At 39.5% G+C, this 22,764-nt stretch overlaps 1 protein-coding gene across 4 annotated transcripts in view; it reads right to left on the bottom strand.

Annotated features, from left to right (window-relative positions):
• Positions 1 to 21,159, bottom strand: part of Far1 (fatty acyl-CoA reductase 1) — a 65,333-nt gene extending 44,174 nt beyond the window's left edge. Inside the window, exons 1-3 of one of the 4 annotated variants that reach the window (XM_036189866.1) lie at positions 21,051 to 21,159; positions 9,226 to 9,276; positions 2,990 to 3,052 (exon numbers count right to left, since the gene is read on the bottom strand). The gene's annotated coding sequence lies outside the window, so the exon portion shown is untranslated. Of the gene's footprint in view, positions 1 to 2,989; positions 3,053 to 9,225; positions 9,277 to 19,033; positions 19,053 to 21,050 lie in introns of those variants that run through there. The other 3 variants (XM_036189850.1, XM_036189858.1, XM_036189877.1) reach the window with 3 other exon arrangements.
• Positions 21,160 to 22,764: the final 1,605 nt, after the last annotated feature.

Below are 22,764 nucleotides of genomic sequence, written 5' to 3'. Positions count from 1 at the left end.
TCCACAGTTACAGAAAGCATAAAAAATTTCTACATACCTTTCAAAGAGATAAACATATCAATCATGGAAATAACTGAGCACACAACACAACACCAGAAGTTCAGAGGAAATGAAAGGGCTGGAGTAGATTATTTTAAAGGTCCTATTCAGTTCTAAGGTGCATAACTCAACTACAGAAGGAAAACATACCCTTCTTCACGTCAGGGTATCCTGCCATTTACTGGTGCATATAGTAGACAAGAACCTGCTTTATAAAGAGATGGGTGTGAAATAAAGTGAATTCTATATGAAGAATCCTTTAAAACTTCAAATCATTCCACATACAAAGCTGACAGGCCAAGATGCAGCAGCGTAAAAATCTGTTAATTGCTTCAGGCAACTTCACTTTACTAACATCTCCCTGAGGGCCATTTTCAAATGTAGCCAACCACAGGGAGGAAAATACAATCTATTGTCAAACTCAGAACTGGAGTTAGAAAATCACCAGCTGGATTTAATTATTGTCATAATCAATTTTAATGAAAATACATAGTACTTGGTCAATAGTAAGCCTATACCTAACATCAGTAGATTTAGTTTCCTGTCCCATCAAACATGACCTACTTAAAAACTTTACCCAGATAAACTCATTCGCAAGAATACAAGTAACAAAAATCCCAGAACAGTGGAGGAAAACAGATCAAGGTACAAGAAGTTCTAAGATCTTGAACAACATGTGTAATAAATTCAAACACATTTTTACATGTAATCAAGGAAACCCCACATGGATCACTAAATTTTGAAAATGAGTTGGACTTAAATGCCTTTGAAAAACAGCAAGTTAGGGCTATGAATAACACAGCTTCTTAGCTGTACCTTGCCCCAGGCTTCTCCATTTAGATACCAATGTAAAGGTGATTAACTTAGTACATTATTTATACAAATAAACAACCACCACCATATATCAGGAGTAAGCAGGTACATTAAACTTACCAAGATACACTAGAGCAAGAAAAACAATTTCTCTGTGTCAGTAAATGACCAGCAAATGTTGAACAGAAATGAATCAAACCAAAAACAAGACACAGACTGCAGCATGGCACACCAATCCATGACTTTGTCAAGAACTAATCATGCTTCCTCCAGCCTCTGCCCAGATCATCAGGCCACAAACTCCTGACTGACCTTGTACTCAGCTCAGCACCATCCTCCTGTCATTAACAATACCCACACTGACACTATTCAAACTTTCACCTTTATATCAATTGATTTGTGGGCCAAATACTGGCCACCTGAATTTAATCTACACTTCTTTGGCTCCTTTATATTCTTTAACCTTTTATAACAGTCTGTAATCTAAATATTATTTAAAGTGTAATGTGCAATTTTAGGGTTGTACTAGTGATTAACCTCAAACTGTAACAAATAATTTATCAACTGCAAGAGTTTAAATTTCAAGTGAAACCAGGAATATTGGTGAAGTTAAGCTGATAAAATTTACATGGCTTATAAACTTCACATTCAACACATTTCTGACAGTGTGGAAAGGCCCAACCCACGGTTTGTGTTACTGCCACAGCTCATTCACCAGCAACTAACATGGTCAGCAGGATTCTGTTCGGCAAAGACAGAATCCAGTGAATAGAGATTACTGGCAAAATAAATGAAAATATGTGAAAAAAAATTTTCAAGCAGATTAAGCCATTTAATGATGCAGACAAAACTGAGTACCCATACTACGTACTTTTGAACTAATAAACAAGTTTTTAAAGAATCATTACATTTATAGTATAACTGTTAAGCCTCAGGAAAAAAAAAGATTATTACTAAAGATTAAAAGCTATTAATTTATTGATTGAATACTGCAGTCCACACATGCACATATATTCACTTTTTAGTTTGAGGAAAGAAATTAATGATTTTTTTTTTTTTTTAGCAAAACCAGACTTTTATCAAGTATCTGAAGGTTCGAAGAAACAAATCAGAGCTATTCACTTACCAGCTGACAATAATTAGAAAACCCTCAAACACTCTTAAGAGCTCTGGTCCTACTCTCAGACTGCTCTAGTAGATACAATACATACATGTAGCCCCTTCAACCCCACTATTCTGAAACTTTTAAACACAGAAATAGAGATAAACCATAATAGTACTTATACAGTAAAACTGAGTGTGATCACTTTGGAAAGCTTCCTGGCAGTATTTAGGAACATTTGTAAATATTCGTGGGCACTAAGAGTTAATAAATATTATCTTTTAAAAGCCTCAAATACTCTTTGGAAGTAAAATGTAATATATATTCTATATAGCAATGTAGTTACAAGAGCTCTCAAATATTAGCCAAAAATACAGATGAAAATGAAAAAATAGTCTGTGTGATTATATAAAGTACACACACACACACACACACACACACACACACACACACACACACACACACACAGAAGTCAAGACAGTGTTTACCTCAGGGAGAAGGAAGGGCCACAAAGCAGACTGTGAGGATTTAATTCTTTCTACTTCCTTGGTCCAAGTGTGACTACATGAGTGAGTTCACTTTATGATTACTCACTGACAAAGCTGTACTTGTAAACTTCTGTTTAGACTTCAAGTTTTTTAGACAGTTTTTCCTAAGTCGTTCCTAAGCCACACCATCACTCCTAAGTAGTCCTACAGGATGCCCTCCAAATTTAACGTAATGCTAACATAAGCAGCCTGAGACTATCTAGACCAATGGTTCTCAACCTGTGGGTTGTGAACCCTCTGAGGGTCAAAGGACCCTTTCACAGGGAATGCATATCAGATATCCTGCATATCAGACATTGATATTATGAGTCATAACACTAGCAAAATTACAGTTATGAAGTAGCAACAAAAATAATTTTATGGTTAGGGGTCACCACAACATGAAGAACTGTATTAAAGGGTTGCAGCCTTAGAAGGTCGAGAACCACTGGTCTAGACCTCTTTTGAAATGACAGTATTTAAAGCATGCTAACTGCAAACACAGTACCTGTGCCCAACTCAGGAACTCAAGAACTTCAGTCTGTAGGCTGGGTACCACTTAGGCACTATGCTAAGGAGAAAGACAAGCACAGCTTTACAAGACCTGATTTCATGAAGAGCCCAACACCTTACACATAAAATTTGTTACTTAGTATATCAACTGTTAAGATGTCCACCTGCCCACAGAACTCTAGTTCATCCCCAATTCTCCACACTAGACAGAACAAACCACCACCCTAAATCCAAATCTCTCTTAATCCCTGGTTTTGCATATAGAATTTTATTGGAATAACACAACCTACCTACATTTCACTATAATAAAGACTGTATGTATAGTACCAAAGCCTAAAATATTCTATTTGACCTTTTATAAAAAATGTTTAGGGACCTTCTGCCTAGACCGAGACACCAAGTTTGTATTCTTATTCTGAGAATGCATTCTGATTTCTCACTGCCCCTTAAACTCTCTTAACTCACACAATATGCCTAGCCCTTATAATATTCTCTCCCCAGAACCTAATGGTCCCTACTAGAATATACTAGTTAGTCCCTAATATTCCAGATAAAAACAAAAACAAAAAAAAACAAAACAAACCCTCAAAATGAAACACTCCAGTGGTAAGACCACACAGACTTCTACAGCAGCTCCTCTAAACACTCTGACATCTCAAATACCTTCACCAGTTCAATTTAGAACTAAGTTCAGGACACCTTTCCATGTCTACCCTTCTTTAGATACATCATTCACATGCCCTCCTTGGGAGCCACAGATGAACCCTCCACTAGTACTTCTCAAACATTAAACTACACACAAATCACCTGGGATCTGTTAAAAAGCTGCTTCTAATTCAATTCACCTATGTTTCTAAAAGCTCCTAAGTGATCTTGGGGCCTCTCTCTGAACTGACCCATGCCTACTAGCTTATAAAGGTTCTGTACCAAGTACCAAGGCTATTTAATAGTTTATGATGATCTGTTTTAACGAAAAGAAGCTAAAGTATGAGAATTTTCCTTCACACTCTTCTTGTACAGACATACTCACTGACATCATATACCCAGTGACATGAAACAGTATTTCAAATTGCTCTAACTGGTAAAGCAAGACAACTTTTCATCTATCAGATTAACAATAACCAGTAGATTAAAAAAAATAAAGTGTACAAAAGGGACAGAATCTTAATGGGAGGGGGGAGTATAATTTGGCCATATCTACTGCAGCAGAAGTGCAAACCCTAATGTTCACTTACAGAGGAGCAGGTAAAATCTGGAATGTTCCTCTAGCGGTATATTCTGTATTGAAACAAAGAATGAAGTGGCTTGGCATAGAATCTATTGGTAGCATTCATGATTAAATAACCCAAGATGACATCTATAGCACATCCGCTTCCCACAAGGCTCAGGTACCATTACAGAAACGTTTATGATCATACCACTCAACATCACAGCACAAAGGAGCCCCTACCTCTAGCTGAAGAGCTATTGACAGCTGTTGGCTTCTGGAGGAGGGAAGGTCAGTTTTCTTTAATGGTGTGGATCCTGGTAGACAGCCCACACTCCAGTAGATGGCTCCACACCCAGTAAGTATATGGGCAACACAAATCGCAATTAGTGGGTTAAGGGAAAAAAAAAATGAGTACATAAATTTGGAAGGGAGCTGGTTGGAGGTGGATCTGAGTGGAGGGAGAAGCAGTTGGATGAATATGATCAAAGTAGACTATATTCATGTATGAAATTCTAACGAAATTTATAAAAATATTACATTTAGTAATATTTTAAGTTATTTTATGTGTGTATTTTGCCTACATGTATGTTTGTGGACCACTTATATGCAATGCCTATGAAGCACTTGCATGTGATGCCTATGGAGGTCAGAAGAGGGTGCTGGATCCCTGAAACCGGAGCTACAGATGATCTTGAGCAGCCATGTGGATGCTGGGAATCAAACCCAGGTTCACTGAAAAGCAACCCAGTGCTCTTAACTGCTAAGCTATCTCTCCTACCTCTCCCTGTAGACGAATTTCTAAATGGTCTTATTAAAATAAAACACACAGAGCCAGAAATTTGGATTAAAGACTTAGAGCAGAGAAAGCCACTAGCCAACCTTACCTGACCAACTCTGCAGCTTCCAAATGCAAGTTACTTTCTGTCTACCACACCTTTATTGCCTTGCTGTTCTGCCCTCTCATTGGCTATCTTAGCCCAGCTACCTCACTTCCTCTTCCTACACAGCTCTGTCACTTTCTGTCTGTACAGACCTACAGGTCTCTATGATTGGTACTAGAATTAAAGGCATGTGTCACCATGCTTGGCTCTGTTCCCCAGTGTGGCCTTGAACACACAGAGATCCTGCCTGCTAAGGAATTAAGGGCATGTGCTGCCTGACTTCTTGTTTACTAAAAATGGCTAGCCCTTTCCCCCAATCTCTAGATAAGCTTTATTTATCAAAGCACAAATAAAAGCCTGACTTCTTGTTTACTAAAAATGGCTAGCCCTTTCCCCCAATCTCTAGGTAAGCTTTATTTATCAAAGCACAAATAAAATATCACATTTCCCCTTTTTTGTCTAATAAAAATAAAAAATTAAAAAGTTATAACTAATAAGAAAAACTATATACAATAAGTACAATAACTATATACAATATATACAAGCAATAAATACATCAACAATGTCTAGTCAATTTGCATTGACAAATTCAGAGAAAATATTCCATTATCTAACCTATTTTGGTGAGTTCAAAGTGTATCTAATTCACTTTCTATCCTATCTTGTATTACCAACAGAAAACTATCTTATAATGTCTTTCAAACTTATATACTTTACACCTCCTTCCTGAGTTTCTTTTCTGAATTTCTTAACAAAGAAAATTGTTACTACAACTATCTAATCTCAACTTCCTCAGAGACTCAGAAGGAAATATTACCTAGTGAAACAGGAAGTGCAAACAAGTGACTTCTAAAATGCAATATACTTGTGATGCCACATTTCTAGAAAAGGAATGTCTTAAAAATTCTTATGGATTATTTCTGGCAAGAAGAGCCAAAAATTTGGTAATGCTGGTTGCTGCTGAAGAAAGGTATGTGTAACTATGGAGAGGGGATGCAGGGGATTAACTTTTCACTACCCTTTCATACAGTTTTATGGGCACAGGTTATGTATTTTATAAATGTTTTTATAAAGTACGGAAAAAGTATAGAAACATAGAAATTAGAAATCACCAGGCGGTGGTGGCGCACGCCTTTAATCCCAGCACTCAGGAGGCAGAGCCAGGCAGATCTCTGTGAGTTTGAGGCTTTTACGGACAAAACTCATAGGCTTTGTTGTTACTGTTGTTGAACAACTCCCAGAATCCCAGGAAGTTACATGGTCCTCAGGCAGATGGGACTCACAGGTTAACTAGGGTCCAACACTCACCCCTCTTTTTATCTTTCTTTTTGAAGACAGGTTCTCATTAAGTTGTCTAGACAGGCTTTGAATTTGTAATACTCAAGACTCACCCTCCCAAGCAGCTGGGATTACTAGGATTACAGGCCAGTGACACCAAATCTTCATTTTAAAACTCCCAATCAGGTATAATTCTTGTGTTTAACACAGCATATGCAATGCTGGCTTGTCATTAATTCTTTAATTTGCTTAGTTCATTTTTCTATACCTCAACTGGAAGATCTCTTGCCAGCAGCAGACAGGCAGATAATTAAGCTAAATGATCTTACAACATTCCTTAAGTTGTATGACATAAAAAGTAAGATGAAAGCTGGAGAGATGGTTCAGTAGTTAAGAGAACACACTACTCTTGCATAAGACCCAAGATGGGTTCCCAGCACTCACAGTGGACATTTCAAACCCCTGTAACTCAGCTCCAGTGGCCCGAATATCTTTGGACTCTGCAGGCACTAGCACTTAGGTGAACATACACACCACACACACACACACACACACACACACACACACACACACACACCACTAAATAAACTAATTAATTAATTAATTAAATCTAAAAAAAAAAAAAAACCTAAATGAAAAACAGTTTCAAATATCCCCTAAGAGAAAGAAATCCAAAATGTTCTAAACCATGGGTCAGCAAAGGTTTCTATAAAAGGTAAAGAGAGTAAGTATTTTCAGTTGTGTGTGCCACTGCTCAGAAACAACTTTCCAACTTGTATTATAGCACAAAGTGGCTACTGTGTTTGAAATTGTCACCCCACCAAAACTCATGCTGTAGTTTAATCTCCACTGTGAATTATTAAGAGAGTAGAAATCTAATCAAACTATTATGTTTAGAGGTAGAATCTTTGAGTGGTAATGAGGTCATCAAATGGACCCCCCTTGACTGAATACTGAATACATGGGGAGGAGGGTAGAGGATTCAGATACACACACATTTCTTGTCTCTTGTCATATAATATCCAGATGCAGTCCCTTGAGTCTCTAACACTATGCTAAATAAAGGCTTCCTTATGAAATCATTCAGTCTCAGGTATTTCATTACAGTACTATAACATGGACTAAGCAGCCAGAGAGAATAAACAAAATGCCAGGACTATGCTGAAATAAAACTAAAAAAACCTTAAAACCGGCTCCTCTATGCATTTAATACATAAACACATTAGTCAAAGCCCACTAGGAAAGACAGTTGGGTAAACAAATGGACAAAGAAAAAAATATTCCTACTCTCATTCATATTTTCTCACTCTCTTTTTCTGTCCCTCCCTCTCGAGAGAGAGAGAAACCAGAAAGCCACCACATGCAGGCCACGGTTTGCCAAGTCCTGTTCTAAACAGTAATTTCTAGTATTTCACAAGCATTTGGAAAAAATGAAGCATGAGTGAGAAAAGCACCACAGTTCAAAACTGCAGTCTAGGAATGCTCTACTAACACAGGAAATACCATGTAACAAGGTCAATGACTAGAGTTTTATAGCATCAAGCCAGGCACGGCTCTGCTCACACTTATTTCACACCTTTCAGCCTCCAGAACCTTGATAAATTTCCAATGAAATAAAGAGCCAACTGTGTGAAAACTTGGTAACCATCACCCTAAGAAACTGATAAAAAGTCAAACATCATAATGATCACAATTAAGATCCTGAGCAAAAGGTCTTCTACAGATGATGCCTAAGCTTCATGTCATGATAAAATATGCACTCTTCCCAATATACAGGAAGACAGCTGCAATTAACAAAAATACACTCTAAATACTTACAGTTGGAGTAGTTTTGCAAATGAGCATAGGAAAGAATAATAGAAAAAAAGTTTTACATACCAAAGCTGAATGATCAAAAGAAGGTAAATGTTAGGAACACAGAATACACCACTGGGGTACATGTGCTTACTGAAAACACATCTGTATGTCACCAAATCTCAGTACATAGCAACACATTCAGAAAAAGTGTGTTCTGGTTTTATATTACTATTTAACAAAGTGATTTATAATAACCACTAATTCTCTCACAATTTCTTCAAGTCAGGAATTTAAAAAAGGTTCTACAAAGCAACTGCAGGTGAACAGCTCAGGTTTTTGAACTGAAGAGTGTCACAAGGTAGCCTGGGCTCTTTTATAGCACAGTAACCTCAGGCTAGTTAGATTGCTCACAAAGCTGTCAATGTATTCACAACCAGGATTCTAATGTCCAGGCAGAAGCTCTCTCACCTTTTCGGACAGTCTTGAAGTCACCACAGTGTAACTTTCTATTGACAAATGACTTAAGACAGCCCAAACTCAAGACATAAACACTATCTCAAGATAGCAAGTATTCTAATGGTTTCTGAATGCTAGAATTGTACCCCCAAGTTGTGACTGTGGTTATGGGACCCCCTCACCCAACTTGGCTAAGGTTTTTTGCAGTCCAATGTGCAAGTAAAGAAATGAAGATGAAGTATGTCTTTGAATTCTGAGAGTAATGTCACACTCCCTATAGTACTGCCTTCACTGCACACTACATTTAAAACTACAGCTTAGAGGATGCAGATGTAGCTTGTTAGGTTAGCAGGTGAACAAGACCTTATGTAGGATGCACAGTCTACACTGAGTACAGCATGGCCACAAGCTCTTCTTTCCCGGGGATGTGACTGCCACTGTAAGCCAAGTCGAGCACTCACAAAGCAAACTAAGTATGGTACCCCCAAACCAAAACAATCCTAGGCTCAATGCAAAAAGAACAGAGTCTGGCCAAGAGAGGCTTATCTGGAAACCCTTGTAGGTTCTATAAGAAGAGAGGGACTCAATTCTCAATGGGGCCAAAAATACCTTGCCTTCGTTGTTCAAGGAGTCTCTGGGTTCCCTTCCTCAGTCACCAATCTGTCAAAGGACAAAATTAGAACAATTTAGTTTAACAATTTGTTTTTGCTTTTCAGTGATAATATGGGCCCCAGTGCATTACAACATACAGTTCAATAGACCCTAATTGACTTAATTTTCTATTTTATAATCAAACAACACTTCATTCCATAAGACAAGAATTCCAAGGAATTTGGAAATTGCTAGGGGGTTTTGTTGTTTGTTCTTTCCTTTTTTCTTTTCTGTCTCTTTGTCTCTTTGTCTCTCTCTGCATTGAAACAGTCTTGCTATGTAAGCCAGATAGGCTTTGCATTCAAGATGCTCCTGCCTCCATCTCCTAAATGCTAAGATTATAAGCATACACCACCATGTCTGGCTTTAAAAGGTTGGTGGGTTTTTTTGTTTGTTTGTTTGTTTGTTTGTTTGTTTTTTTGAGACAGGGTCTCTCTGTGGAGCTTTGCGCCTTTTTCCAGGCTGGCCTCGAACGCACAGAGATCCGCCTGCCTCTGCCTCCCAAGTGCTGGGATTAAAGGCGTGCACCACCACCGCCCAGCTGGTTTTATATACCAAAACAAATAGACAAAAAGGCAAAAGAAAGAAGAAACAAAGCAAAAGGTAGACCACAATTATAGCCAGCTCATCTTCCTCATGAAGTAGAGTCAGGTTTAGAACAGAAAAATAACTAATTGGTTAATATCAGATTTTTTTGAAGGTTATCTTTTTTGGATTAAGAAAGAGGGAACTTTATTATCATACCAAATGAAACTAGCCCATATAGGTTTCACTGTTGTTGTTATAATCCTAATATCCAAGGGAGTCAAAATAACTGAGAGCTTCAGCTTGGTGATAAACAACTTTTACATGACTAACTCCACTTTTATTTATTCAGGGTATGTTAGGGACTAGTATAAGAACCTCATTACAGTGACCTCCTGTAGTTTTTATTTATCAAATAACTGGTGTCTGTGAATGACGTATGTGGAGGTCAGAGTTCAACCTCAGGTGCTATTCCTAAGGAACCATCCACTTTGCTTTTTGAGACAGTCTCACATTAGCCTGGAACTCAATGAGTAGGCTAGGCTGTGTACCCAGTGGGCCCCAAGGATAAGCCCATCTCCACCTCTCCAGTGCTGGGATAACAAGTACACCACACCTGGCTTTTTGCTTTTTGTGGGCTCTGGAGATCAAACTCAGGTCCTCAGGCTAGAGTGACAAGTACCTCACCGACTGAGCCATCTCCCTCCCTGAGTCCCCTTACCACATATTATTTAGCTAGCATAACTATGGGCCTCACACCTTCAAACTTTTATAGTCACAACACACACACACACACACACACACACACACACACACACACACACACGTCATCAAACTGATTGAATAATGTCATTTCCCAATTAACTATGAACTTTAACTAGATTATTAGATTACCACATTTGGGGATGATAACTTTTTAGCCAAAACAAAATAATTCACTTCAGTAAGACTAAAAAGCAGTCTTTACATATATCTTCCAGACTCTCATCTGAAAGCACATGAATGACAAAATTCTAGTTAGCAACTACAAAAGATAAATTAGCAAACATACTCATAACAAAATTGTATAATTTATTATATACATGTTTTGAAACACATGTACATTGTAAATGCAATCTATATATAGTCTTTTCATTAAGTATAAATTCTTATGAAAGTAAGCTATACATAACAAATAAACAACCAAAATGCAAACTCAAAATGTACAAACTATGTTCATACAGCAAAGAACAGTGAGTTCTTTTCTCAAAAATTAAAGCTTATCAGGCTGTTTTCCACAGACAAAAGAATAGTTCTAGCATCTTGGATAACATTTCCTTTTCCAATAAAAGATGCTAGTGTCCAACTCTGTTGTAAGCATCCATTGAAGTAGACATAATAGCCACTCTGTTTGCCTACATGGGCACTGTTATAGCAATATCTGTATTCTACATCCCTAATGTCTAAGGTACTTGGTAGTGAGGAATCTCAACAGTCCATGAAATTAGTTCTTGGGCTACTACATGGCCATTTTGTACACAGATATCCTTCTATAAGCACAGCACTTTCACAAGAACTAGAATGCTTCTAGGATCTTATTACCCTGAAAAATTTTAGATGCTGAGACCCTGTCTCAAGAATGAAAAGAATTAACTTACACTACATCAGAGAGGAAGTATCAATTCTATGGCACTAAAATTATAAGAAATTGCATATTTTTTTAATATTATCCAATTTTTTTATTCTTGTTTGTAAGTTTAAGACCTATCCTGGTAATTACTATAAAATCTACAGAAAAGGGGTTGGGGATTTAGCTCAGTGGCAGACCACTGGGTTCGGTCCTCAGCTCTGGCAAAAAAAAAAAAAAAAAAAAAAACAGTAGAAAGAAATGTTCAAAATAAAAAATGCATACAGTCACTAAATGGGTGGGGAAGTGGGAATCATTTTTAACACCTGGAAAAACATATTCAACTCCATTTCAGAGAGAGAGAATCCTTCAAAGAAACTTGCCCATTAAATGAGTCACATGTAATTTTATCTTAAACTACTTTATAGACAAATGCCTAGGCTGCATTTATTCCTTACCTTAATAAAAATAAATATTTCCATATTAAGATTTTTTTTGGGGGGGGGTTCGAGACCGGTTTCTCTGTGTGGCTTTGCACCTTTCCTGGAACTCGCTTGGTAGACCAGGCTGGCCTCGAACTCACAGAGATCCACCTGCCTCTGCCTCCCAAGTGCTGGGATTAAAGACATGCACCACCACCACCCGGCAAGAAATTTTTATCTTAATATTTTTAGCCTAGGAGAAATAAAACAGTGTTTGATACACAAGGTATACTAATACTTTGTGTTACCAAAGATGAAGTTTTCAAACCTTGCCAATATTGCAAAGGAAACGAAAATATCCTCTTTTGCTTAAAAAGTCATGACGGTTGAATACTGTCCACAATATATTTCATGATTAATATTTTTAAAATACTGAGCTTAAATTGATGTTAAGGGAAAATGTACACTTTAACCCTAAATATTACCTGTAGACTACATGACCCAAAACTAAGTCAAATTAATAATCATGTATCTTATACAGTCTAATTAAAGTTTACTAAACTCTCTATTCACAAAGTTCAACTTTCAAAACAGGGTGACAAAATTGGTTATTCTGCAAACTCATTCATAACTGCACACAGTTATGACTCATTATGATTATCACATCGAATAACTTCTATGTAGTCCTTAAAGCAGGAAATTACCTCAGGGATACACTATACTTCTCTTATATTACTTTCTTCAGAAGGCTTCTAAATCTGTGTTTAAGGTTAAACCTAAAACATAGTTTTTTTGGGAAAGAGGTTTGGGAAACTGTAAACTATATCCAATCAGATTAGTGACAGTACATTAGCATTACAAAGACTACAAGATGTCCAGAAGTAAAGAAACTAAGGGAACTTCAAGTCAGGCCCTTCACAAATTTCCCAGTACACCCAGGGAAACAATGAATGCTCACTAAGAGCTTGTGATCACCAGATCAGCCATCTATGTAACACTTCTCTAAAAATGGGAAAAACTTCTGAATACAAATCACTTAAGAAAGAAAGCATAACTGTCCTTTGATCCTTAAGGCTACATATGAATAAAATGTTAAACTAGTTACCAAGAATTGCAAAAAAAATTAACATTATCAAAATATATGAAGGACTTGTACCAGTATTCAAGTACTAAGTCTGGTTACTGCAACTAGTAATGCTACCACATTTGATACTCAGAAGTTATAATAGTAACTTTTAAGAGATACTATTGCCAGTTAAGTTGTGCTTTCTTTACCTAGTCATGGTTTTTTTATTATCAATCTTGTTTTCTAATTGAAAAAAAAAATTACCATTAGTTTATATTTGTTACCAATTTAGTTGTAGTTATTATTAAACTCCTGCAACTCATCACTGATTTTCTAACTAATCAAGACTTCAATTTTTTAAATTCATTTAGGAGCTACTCATCTTCCCAATGAAAATCTCCAAAATACACTTTTATCTTGGTAGCAGTTATTATTCCACTAGAAAGTTTACATTTAAAAGTTTCAGAGGCACTGTTATGAGTCCTTTCAGATTATGGTGACATGAATGTGGGGGAGGAGGTAGGTCTTCCCTCTGGCCACAGCAAGCAAAAGTGGTAAAGAATTCAGAATCAGGACCTGCTATGTAAGTGGTGATAACAACTGCACTTGGATGTCAATAATCCTCCTGGTCTCTACTTTTGAATGAGAAAGAATACTTTCATGAATGTCTTTAAGGGACTAAATCCTGTAATCTCTAAAATCAGTATCTTTTTTTTTTCCCTCTGTGTAGCTTTGCGTGTTTCCTGGAACTCACTCTGTAGACCAGGCTGGCCTTGAACTCAGAGATCCACCTGGCTCTGCCTCCCAAGTGCTGGGATTGAAGGCATGTGCCACCACCGCCTGGCTAAAATCAGTATCTTTTAAGACATATCATGCAACTAAAAGCTATCAGGCAAGGACTGGCCAAGAACTGTATAAAAGTCACAAGGGTAATAATGTCTAGTGACTTTCTGGGTTTCCAGTATGTTTTCAGATGTTGAACTGAATTAGGTACCAGGCAGACTATCCTACATAAGCCTTGTAACAGTTACAATACTAAGAATGGCAGGGAAGAGAGAGAGAGAGAGAGAGAGAGAGAGAGAGGGAGAGAGAGAGAGAGAGAATACAAAAACTCGGGGATTTTGTGGTCAAATTATCAGTTATAGAGCTAAAACATACTGTTCTCTGTATACTGAGACCCATAATGAAAAGACAGCCAAACTGGGCGGTGGTGGCGCATGCCTTCAATCCCAGCACTCGGGAGGCAGAGGCAGGAGGATCTCTGTGAGTTTGAGGCCAGCCTGGGCTACCAAGTGAATTTCAGGAAAGGTGCAAAGCTACACAGAGAAACCCTGTCTCGAAAAACCAAAAAAAAAAAAAAAAAAGTGTGTGTATGAATGTGAGTACTCACATGTCATGGCCCATGTGTGGAGTTTAAGGGACAACTTTCTAGAGTCAATTCTCACAGAACTGTACCGTTCCTAAATATTTGCCTGTGTTTGCCACTGATTGCTTTAGAAGTACTCAAGATTACAGATGTGCATCATCCCATCTGGCTTTTTACATGAGTTCGAGGAATCAAACTCTGGTCACATCTTGCACAGCAAACAAACCTGTTAAGCCATCTTCTTGGCTCTAGCCAAAATTTTAAAAAGCATAAAAGATTTAACAAGAACCAGAGAAATCAATTGCTATACTATTGGGACCACCACAACCTTGCTTGGGAAGTTAATTAACATCTCAGGTTTCTTGTTCAATTAACTGAGAGGCCAGGTCACTTAACATCCTCTAGCTCACAAAGTCTGTATTTCTAACTACTATTCATTGAAATAAACTGTTTCCTACTCTTATATTTGCTACTTAGGGAATTATTAACTCCAAAAGGTCACCAAGGTTATCATTTTAAAGCAATTCACCTACTATTTACCATCTTCAGTCTATCAAATGTCTCACTATCAGCTAATATACCTGCTTCTTCTCTCCTGAGAATTCTGCTTATGCTAATAACCACATATTATTATGACCTATATTTTAAATGCAATCCACAGGTTTTTAAAAGTCACATGTTTCTAAGAGAATTAATGTTAAAAACCATTCTTCAAAACTAAGGGGATGATGAGTGATTATGGGCCTCAGGGTTTCACTGACAATCAATCCCATGGGCCACAAACCCTATATTACTTGTAGAGCTATTTCAACCCACATGTGAGCTTCAAAATAACAGGTTTTTCTTTTTTTCTTTTTCTCCACAGACCTTGTTGTTAAAGGGCAAGGTAAGCCAAAGAACTTTCTTCTGATGCAAAAAAAAATTAAAAGGTATTCATGCATTCTACTATGTTCCACCTTCTGTTCATTCAAGCAGTACAGCCCTACATCATGTATATAAAACACTATATACCTATTCTGAAGTCTTTTATAGTTCTTCTATATTATTAAACTGCTTATGGGGGAACATGATGGCATTTACCTGTACTACCAGCACTCTGAAGGCTAAAGCAGGATTGATAGTCAAGTAGCACAGCCTATGTAAGACCAATCTCAAAGAAACAGTTAAACAAAAAACCTGGCTATGAGCCAGATAGTAGTAGTGGCACACACCTTTAATCCCAGCACTCAGGAGGCAGAGGCAGATAGATCTCTGTGAGTTCGAGGCCAGTCTGGTCTACAAAGCGAAATCCAGGACAGCTAGGGCTACACAAAAGAACCCTGTCTTGAAAACAAAAACAAAAACAAAACAAAACAAAAAACACCTGGCTATGGCTCCCTTTCTCCCCCAAGAATCCAATGAAGAATCCAACTGGCCTTCTTTTTAAGCAAGTATTTGCATGATAAGTTTCATAACGTTGCAATCCCTATCAAATCACTTACTCGTTATAAGTAAGAATAACAAAAAATAGAACAGAGTTGAGTTTTCAAAATATCTTTTCTGCCTATACATTAAAAAATGAATTATTAGCTCGGACTATAGTTCGGGGTAGAACACTCACCAAGTATGAACAAAGCCCTGGGTTCAATCTCTAACAGTGCACAAAGGGGCAGTGGATATTAAGCCAGGACCCAAAGACCTCAAAGGATTTTTTTACTAAGCTTCAAGAGTCATGCTGGGGACCAATGAGCTGCAGCCTAGCTATCAAAGTTTTAAAAAACCACTAAAGTTATACCAAAAGCTAAATGCAGTGTTTTCTTCTAAGGAGACAAAACAAATCTTTATGAAGATGCATTCTAGGAAATAAAAGTTACTCTTAGAATACTTTATAAGATGCATGGTATAAATTCCCCCAATTCAAAGCTATCCCACAATTCTCTAAAAATTCCACGAAATACAATAAACTATATATTTCAAAATCTTAAGTTTCTCAAATGGTTAACGCATGTGTATGCATACAAAAGAGACATTTAAAGTCTCCAAGTGATTTATAGCTAAAAGCAATGGCACACACCCACACTTTAGCCAAAGTACATTGATTATTACATGTTGGCATATAATATTTATAAGATACCGGCACTTTTTAATGAGAATGTGCCAAATAACCCACCAGGGACAAGGATACATTCACAAAACATTGTGCCTTAATTTTTTGTACAACACCATACTACCTACTATCCCTTCTCTCTCAACATATCTAAATTCTACTTCATTTCGAAATAGTTCAATTCACTACCTGTCTGTAATGCACAGTCCAGCATTACTACATTGTTTCCAGTACACAACATATTCAGTCTCCCTCCTAACGTTCGACCTACCCCAGGGCACCTTACTTTATCTGATTTCTCTTGCACAATACAGCAGAAAACAGAAGTTTAACTGTTCCTTTGAGATTGGTCTTACATAGGCTGTGCTACTTGACTATCAATCCTGCTTTAGCCTTCAGAGTGCTGGTAGTACAGGTAAATGCCATCATGTTCCCCCATAAGCAGTTTAATAATATAGAAGAACTATAAAAGACCTCAGAATAGGTGTATAGTGTTTTATAAACATGATGTAGGGCTGTACTGCTCAATGAACAGAAGGTGGAACATAGTAGAATGCATGAATACCTTTTAAAGATATACTATCAAATATATTCTTTTCAAAAATACTGAAATGTTGAAACATGCATCTCTAAAACAGGAAAATGTAATAAACTCACTACTATTTATTTAGAGGCAGGGTCACAGGGCACAAACAGCATGGTGGCATATACCTTCAGTCTCAGCACTCAAGAAGCAAAAGCAGATTATCACTGTGAGTTCAAGACCAGCTTAGTCTACCTAGAGAATTCCAAACCAAACAGGACTTGGAATTAGATCCTGTCTCAAAGAAAGTGGGGAAGGGGACTGAGACCTATCTTTTAAGGTATCAAATAGCTATTAAATACTGGGGGCTATATGATGCTTTTTTCAATTACAGATATTAATATATAAATAAGTCATCTGTCTGAATTTTACAAACAAAGCATAGGTTTGGGGGTTTGCTTGTTTTTCTCAGACAGGATCGTGCTACACAACCCAGGCTGGTTTCAAACTCAGAATCCTCCTGCTTCTGCCTCTGCCTCCCAAGTGCTGCAACTACAGGTACATGACATTTTGCCCCACCAAAGTAAGGACTATGTCCTAGTTCTGTCACTATATCTCTGAGCCTCATTCTCATTTATAAAATGCAGCATGCACATAAGAAAACAAAAGTAATTGTGATCATTTATTTAAGGAACATAATACAGTGTCTAGGTGAAACAGAAATCACAGTACACTTATTCCATAATCTCTACAGGTCAAATGCAAGTTATTTATGAGATTGGACTCAGTCTGCACTGGCCCTTGGGGAAATTCTCTTAGTTTGCTTGGGAATAATTACTTGGCAAACAAAGAGCCATTTTCTTGATATGTTCTCTTTGAATTGGGAATACAAGATTGAAGTGTGTGTGCATGTGTGTGTTAAATGTGTGTGTGCTTCTGCATGTGGAAACCAGAGGTTGACATCAGATATTTTCCTCAATTGCTTCTCCACTTTACTTTTGAGACAAGTCTCTGATTTGACTAGACTAGTAAGCTAGCAAGCCCCAGGATCTTCCTGTCTCCCCCTCCCCAGTGCTAAGATTACAGGTGTGTTACGCCAGTTCTTCTGTGGGTACTGGAAATCCAAACTAAGATCTTCATGCTTGCACAGCAGACAAGTTACTGAATGAACCATCTCCCAAGTCCCAATAGTGAATTGTTAACTGTTTATGTAGATCAGTTAAATATAAATACAACACTTTTATACTGTTTACTGAACTGAAACTCTTAAGTTCATTAAGTTCAAACCCACCAAAGAGAGGAACAATAGAAATGATGTGTGGGAAGAAGGAAGGATGGAAGGCCAAAAAAAAAAACACCAGTTAAAATGACCCAATTCTATAAGTGGTTCATTGTTTTCTTTTAACCTTGAGTTTCTTTCTTAAACTTTAAGAAAATAAATGTTCAGGAAAGTCAGGACTCTATCTCTATAACTCAAGGTGCTTTAATATCCTAATCCTCCAGATTAAGTAAATGCCATCTTTTAGGATGTAGTGTTTCAATTCACAACAAATCAGTCATTTCCAACATGAGAATAGGCCTTCCAAGATAGCTCACATGGAGCAGATATTAAATAAGACCATCTCTGCTCTCACCCCAAGCTTAGATCTATATATTCCCTATGGCCCTGATTCTGTTGAATGGTTGTCATCCCTTAATGAAAAAAATAACAATGCTCATTTTTATTTGGAAAATTTTAAAAAGTACAAGCATTTTTAAAACGCTGAGGTCTTTTTAGTCAAAGATAAAAATATTACAAGGGGTCCTGCTATGATGTTTCCCCTAAATGTGAGCAAACCAAATATTTAAATTGAGTACCTACCACTAAACATGATTGTCAGCCCGTATCATAATTCACTTCGGCAATCTTGAGATTACATTCATATTTCTTTTTCCTTATTTACCTCAATGGTTTTTTAGTCATTGTTCCTCTCCTCTCTAGGCTTCTCTAAACAGCATACATACTCCTTAGTATCTACAAAATCTTACCAAGCAATCTTTTTCCTTCTTTACTGACTTCTTTTATAACAAGGCTCTTCTATAACAGTCTCAGGTCTGACCTTAGGACTGTATGGTAAGTTATGAATCCCCAATGCCTGGCATCAAGCAAATGCTCAATTAACATTTACTTACTGATTCTGTCAACCCTGACTTGCCATGTAATAGTTGGTGTGACCTTCTGTCCAAATGCCTCCCTCACCTATAAAACGCAATCAAAAGATGATACTTGAAAAAGCTAAAAACAGTTTCTGGCACAAACTACCAACTAAAAATTTTTTCTATTTCTAACTATCAAAAAAAAGGGGGGGCACTGTATGTTATTGCCTATCTTCAGTTCAACTGTTGTTTCCTGCCAAATCATCATAAGGAACCACTATTTATTAACCAAGCTTCAAGAAGAGGCTTTGCTGATGACCACGTACGTAAAATTCATTCAGAGTTATCTGTAATTTGCCTTAGAAACCATCTTCATTTGTGAGTTTTTTTGGTCCACAGTTGCTTATACTTCATACAAACTACTAGACTGTAATCATCCTTGTGTCTACTAATAACCCATAAACCAACTCCTTGTGCAAATGATTCAAAATTCACCTTTTCCAAGAAACTTGCCCTGCTTAACTTTGCTTGAACTGTTTCTCTGCTTACAGGCAACTCAGCACTTGGGCACTAGGTTATAATAAGGACAAAATGTGATTTACAGTGAATGTTACCCACAAATACTTTCTATGTCCTAAAATTAATGTGGTGAACAAGGAAACATCTATACAACTGCTCTCTTGGATTTTGCCCTTAACACTGTAATTCTTCACAGGCCTTTTGTCTTATCCTCAAACAGAACTATCCCTCCCATTTTAAAACACTGGAAATGTGGTCCCCTCCTATCTGCCTCCTAACTCTGCCTGCACCCTACAAATAAAAGCTTCAAAGAGGAAGGCAGTAACAGTAACACACATATACTAATGTCTTTCTCAAATGAAAAGAATTTTTTGTTTAACTACAAAACTCTTCTCAAAATTGAAAGCAATTACCCAACAAATCATAATACAAAATTTAAAAGATTGTTCATTCAGGACTACACAACTATATTTACACATTACTCCTCACTTTTGTTTCTGTTAAGAGACCTTGGACCATTTTTATGCCATATTACACATACCCAACAAGGTAACTGAATCTTTGAATGTTGTTCTCAGCACTTTTCTATAACATAAAGAATTAAGTAATACCCCAATCAAAAACAAATAGTACTTAATACCCATTACTTCTGAGAAGTTAATTTGTGTGAGGTGTGGCAAAACGATCAGATGGATCGCCCAGAGGACAGGACAAAGATCAGTCTCCGTGGCAAAGCTCCGTTTGGCCCTTCCTAAGTATTGAGTGAAGGGACTGTCATCTTGAAGGGCTGGCTCCCTCAACTCAGTAGTCACTCCACTATTCACAAAAGATCCCCACCCTCGAGCAAGCACACAGAAATCCACCTTGACTGCTCCTTGTGTACTTTCCAAGAAGCCAAACAACACCTTCTATTCAAACATCCTCCATTCACCCCAACCTACAATCTCTCATTCCTCCGCCACCTTCCGGTTTCTGTGTACCTTCTTACACTCCACATGCCCTGTCCCCATTGGTCCAGAGACTTAACCTTCAAACCCCAAACCAGTTCCCCATCTCCCAGCCGCTTTCTCCGCAACCCCACCGATGCCTACTTCCTAGGAGCCAATCCCACCCCGGACCAGGGGCCTCTTAATGGACGCCCTCTCCCGAGCATCACTTTCTTCCTCCTCAGACCCGGAATTTCTCAATTCAAGGCCGCCACCCTCCTCCGTTAACTCCGCGCCCAACCGTGGCCGCCTCTGCGCGGCCTCCCCCGGCAGGCGGCCGCCCCTGCCTCCCGGGGCTGCAGGCCGGGGCCCTCCCCGCTCCCTCGTCGCGGCCCCGGTTGTCGAGAGGGCGGCGGCCCGGCCACGCCGCGCAGGGACCGTCCGGGCAGAGGCAGCGCCCCAGCCTCCGGGCGGCCGCGGTGGGGCGGGGGCGGGGCGGCTGGCAGGCCCCACCTCAGCGCAGCCTGGCCGGGGACTCCCGCAAAACGGTGGCCGAGCGGGCGCGGAGGGGCCGCGGCCGAGCCTGCGACGGAGCCCGTGCTTCTCACCTCGGCGCGGAAGCTCGGGCCTCGCTCTCCCCTCAGCGATGGCTACGCCGCCGTCGCGCTCTCCTCACTCGCTTTTCACCGCCCCCGACCGCCGGCTGAAGAGCGGACAGACAGCGGTGCGCCCATTGGCTGCGGCCGCTCTGGCGTCAGCGGGTCCCGACCGCGCCTCGGGGTCTGATTGGCTGGCGCGGCGCCTCTTTTCCACGGCTGCTCCTGATTGGCTCTCGCGCACACCCTTCCCGGGAGAACCGCTCACCTTCCACTCTTCTTCAGCCTCCCACCCCCAAACCAGGTTCTCCCCTGGTGGGGGGGTGGAAAGCACAGCCAATGGGAGCGCGCCGCACATCCCGGCTCCGCAGCGCCGCCCCCGGCCTCTCGCAGCTCGGAGGGTCGCGCCCCGGGCCACGCCCGACTGCCTCGGCGCGGGAGTCCAGCCGGCCAGAAAGGTGCTGGGCCAGCGGCGGTCACGAGAGCCCGCCCGGCAGCCATTGCGGCGTGCGTGGGTGCTGCCAGCGTGGACCCTGGCGCGTCCCAGATGGGTCTGGCTACCCTCAGCCGTAGCTGGGTGTGGGGATCCTCCAAGAGAACTGCCAGCTTGGCTCCTCAGAATGCGGAGCCATCGCTGTGTAGACCTCCTGAAGGGCCCATAGGGAGGATGATGGGAGCCAGGGTCTCATCCACTCCCCGAGACTGTCCGCCTAGTCGTTCCTCCTTCCAAGACAATCCCGTGCAAGAGGTAGGGACAGTGAGAGAAGTTTCAGTAGCATGGCCTTGGAGGGTGGGACGTGCGCAGGGGTCTAGGGTGGCAGAGAACTTGATGTGGGAGCCGGGATCCTGGTTTTTCTTGATCAGGTAGTAGTTACCCAGGTGTGTGAAGATTCGTGGGGCTGTGCACTTGAGGTACAGTTTTGAAATAACAACATCCTGGTAATCACTTCATAATCAGCACCAGAATTTGGCTATCATTTGAACACTACAAACCCAGGCTAGAGAGAAGAAGACTTAGTGGTTTAAAAGCATATACTGCTTTTCCAGAAAACGGGAGTTCAGTTCCCAGGACCCTACAGTGGGCAGTTCACAACCAACTGCCAGCAATACCAGCCTCTGGCCTCCATGGGCACCCGCACATATGGGTGGGTGTTAAACATAGGCAACATATTATTATTGAACTTGGTTGGGTTGTCCAAGCAAGGTTGACCCACTCATCCTCAAGCCAATTAAGAGCCATTAGTAATGTAGAGCAAAAGAAAGAGATATATTCAACGTGGCCACATTAGGAAGAGGGAGAGAGAAACCCAGGGAACCCCCCAATCTGTCTTCAGTGTCCTGAGGTGAGATTGAAGTTTCAATAAAGAGCCAAGGATATGCACATCTAACCTGTCTCGGCCAATGTGTGATCTCACCCTCCATTGGCCCATCGTTGTCTGGGCTTCAGACTCATCCTATGACTTGGTCTGACACATTGTTAAAACTGTGTGAAATCTCTTTCTAGAAGACTAGTTCCCTTTCTGGCTGGCCTCTTTTTTCCCCAGCATCAGATTTTTAGGGATATTCCCATTTCTACGGGGTCCATTGTTTTAGCAGTCTAATTGAGAAACACAAGTGTCTCTTCAGAACAGCTTCATTTCTTCAAGATCTATTAAAGTTCCCCCACGTTTTTGTTTTAAAACCTCAATCAAGGTGGAATAATGTATCGGAAGCGAATATAATAAAA

This window comes from Onychomys torridus, chromosome 1 (assembly GCF_903995425.1).
Source record: "Onychomys torridus chromosome 1, mOncTor1.1, whole genome shotgun sequence".
NCBI lineage: Eukaryota > Metazoa > Chordata > Mammalia > Rodentia > Cricetidae > Onychomys > Onychomys torridus.
Note: the sequence above shows the minus strand (reverse complement) of the source record. Positions and strands in the feature narration are given on the sequence as shown.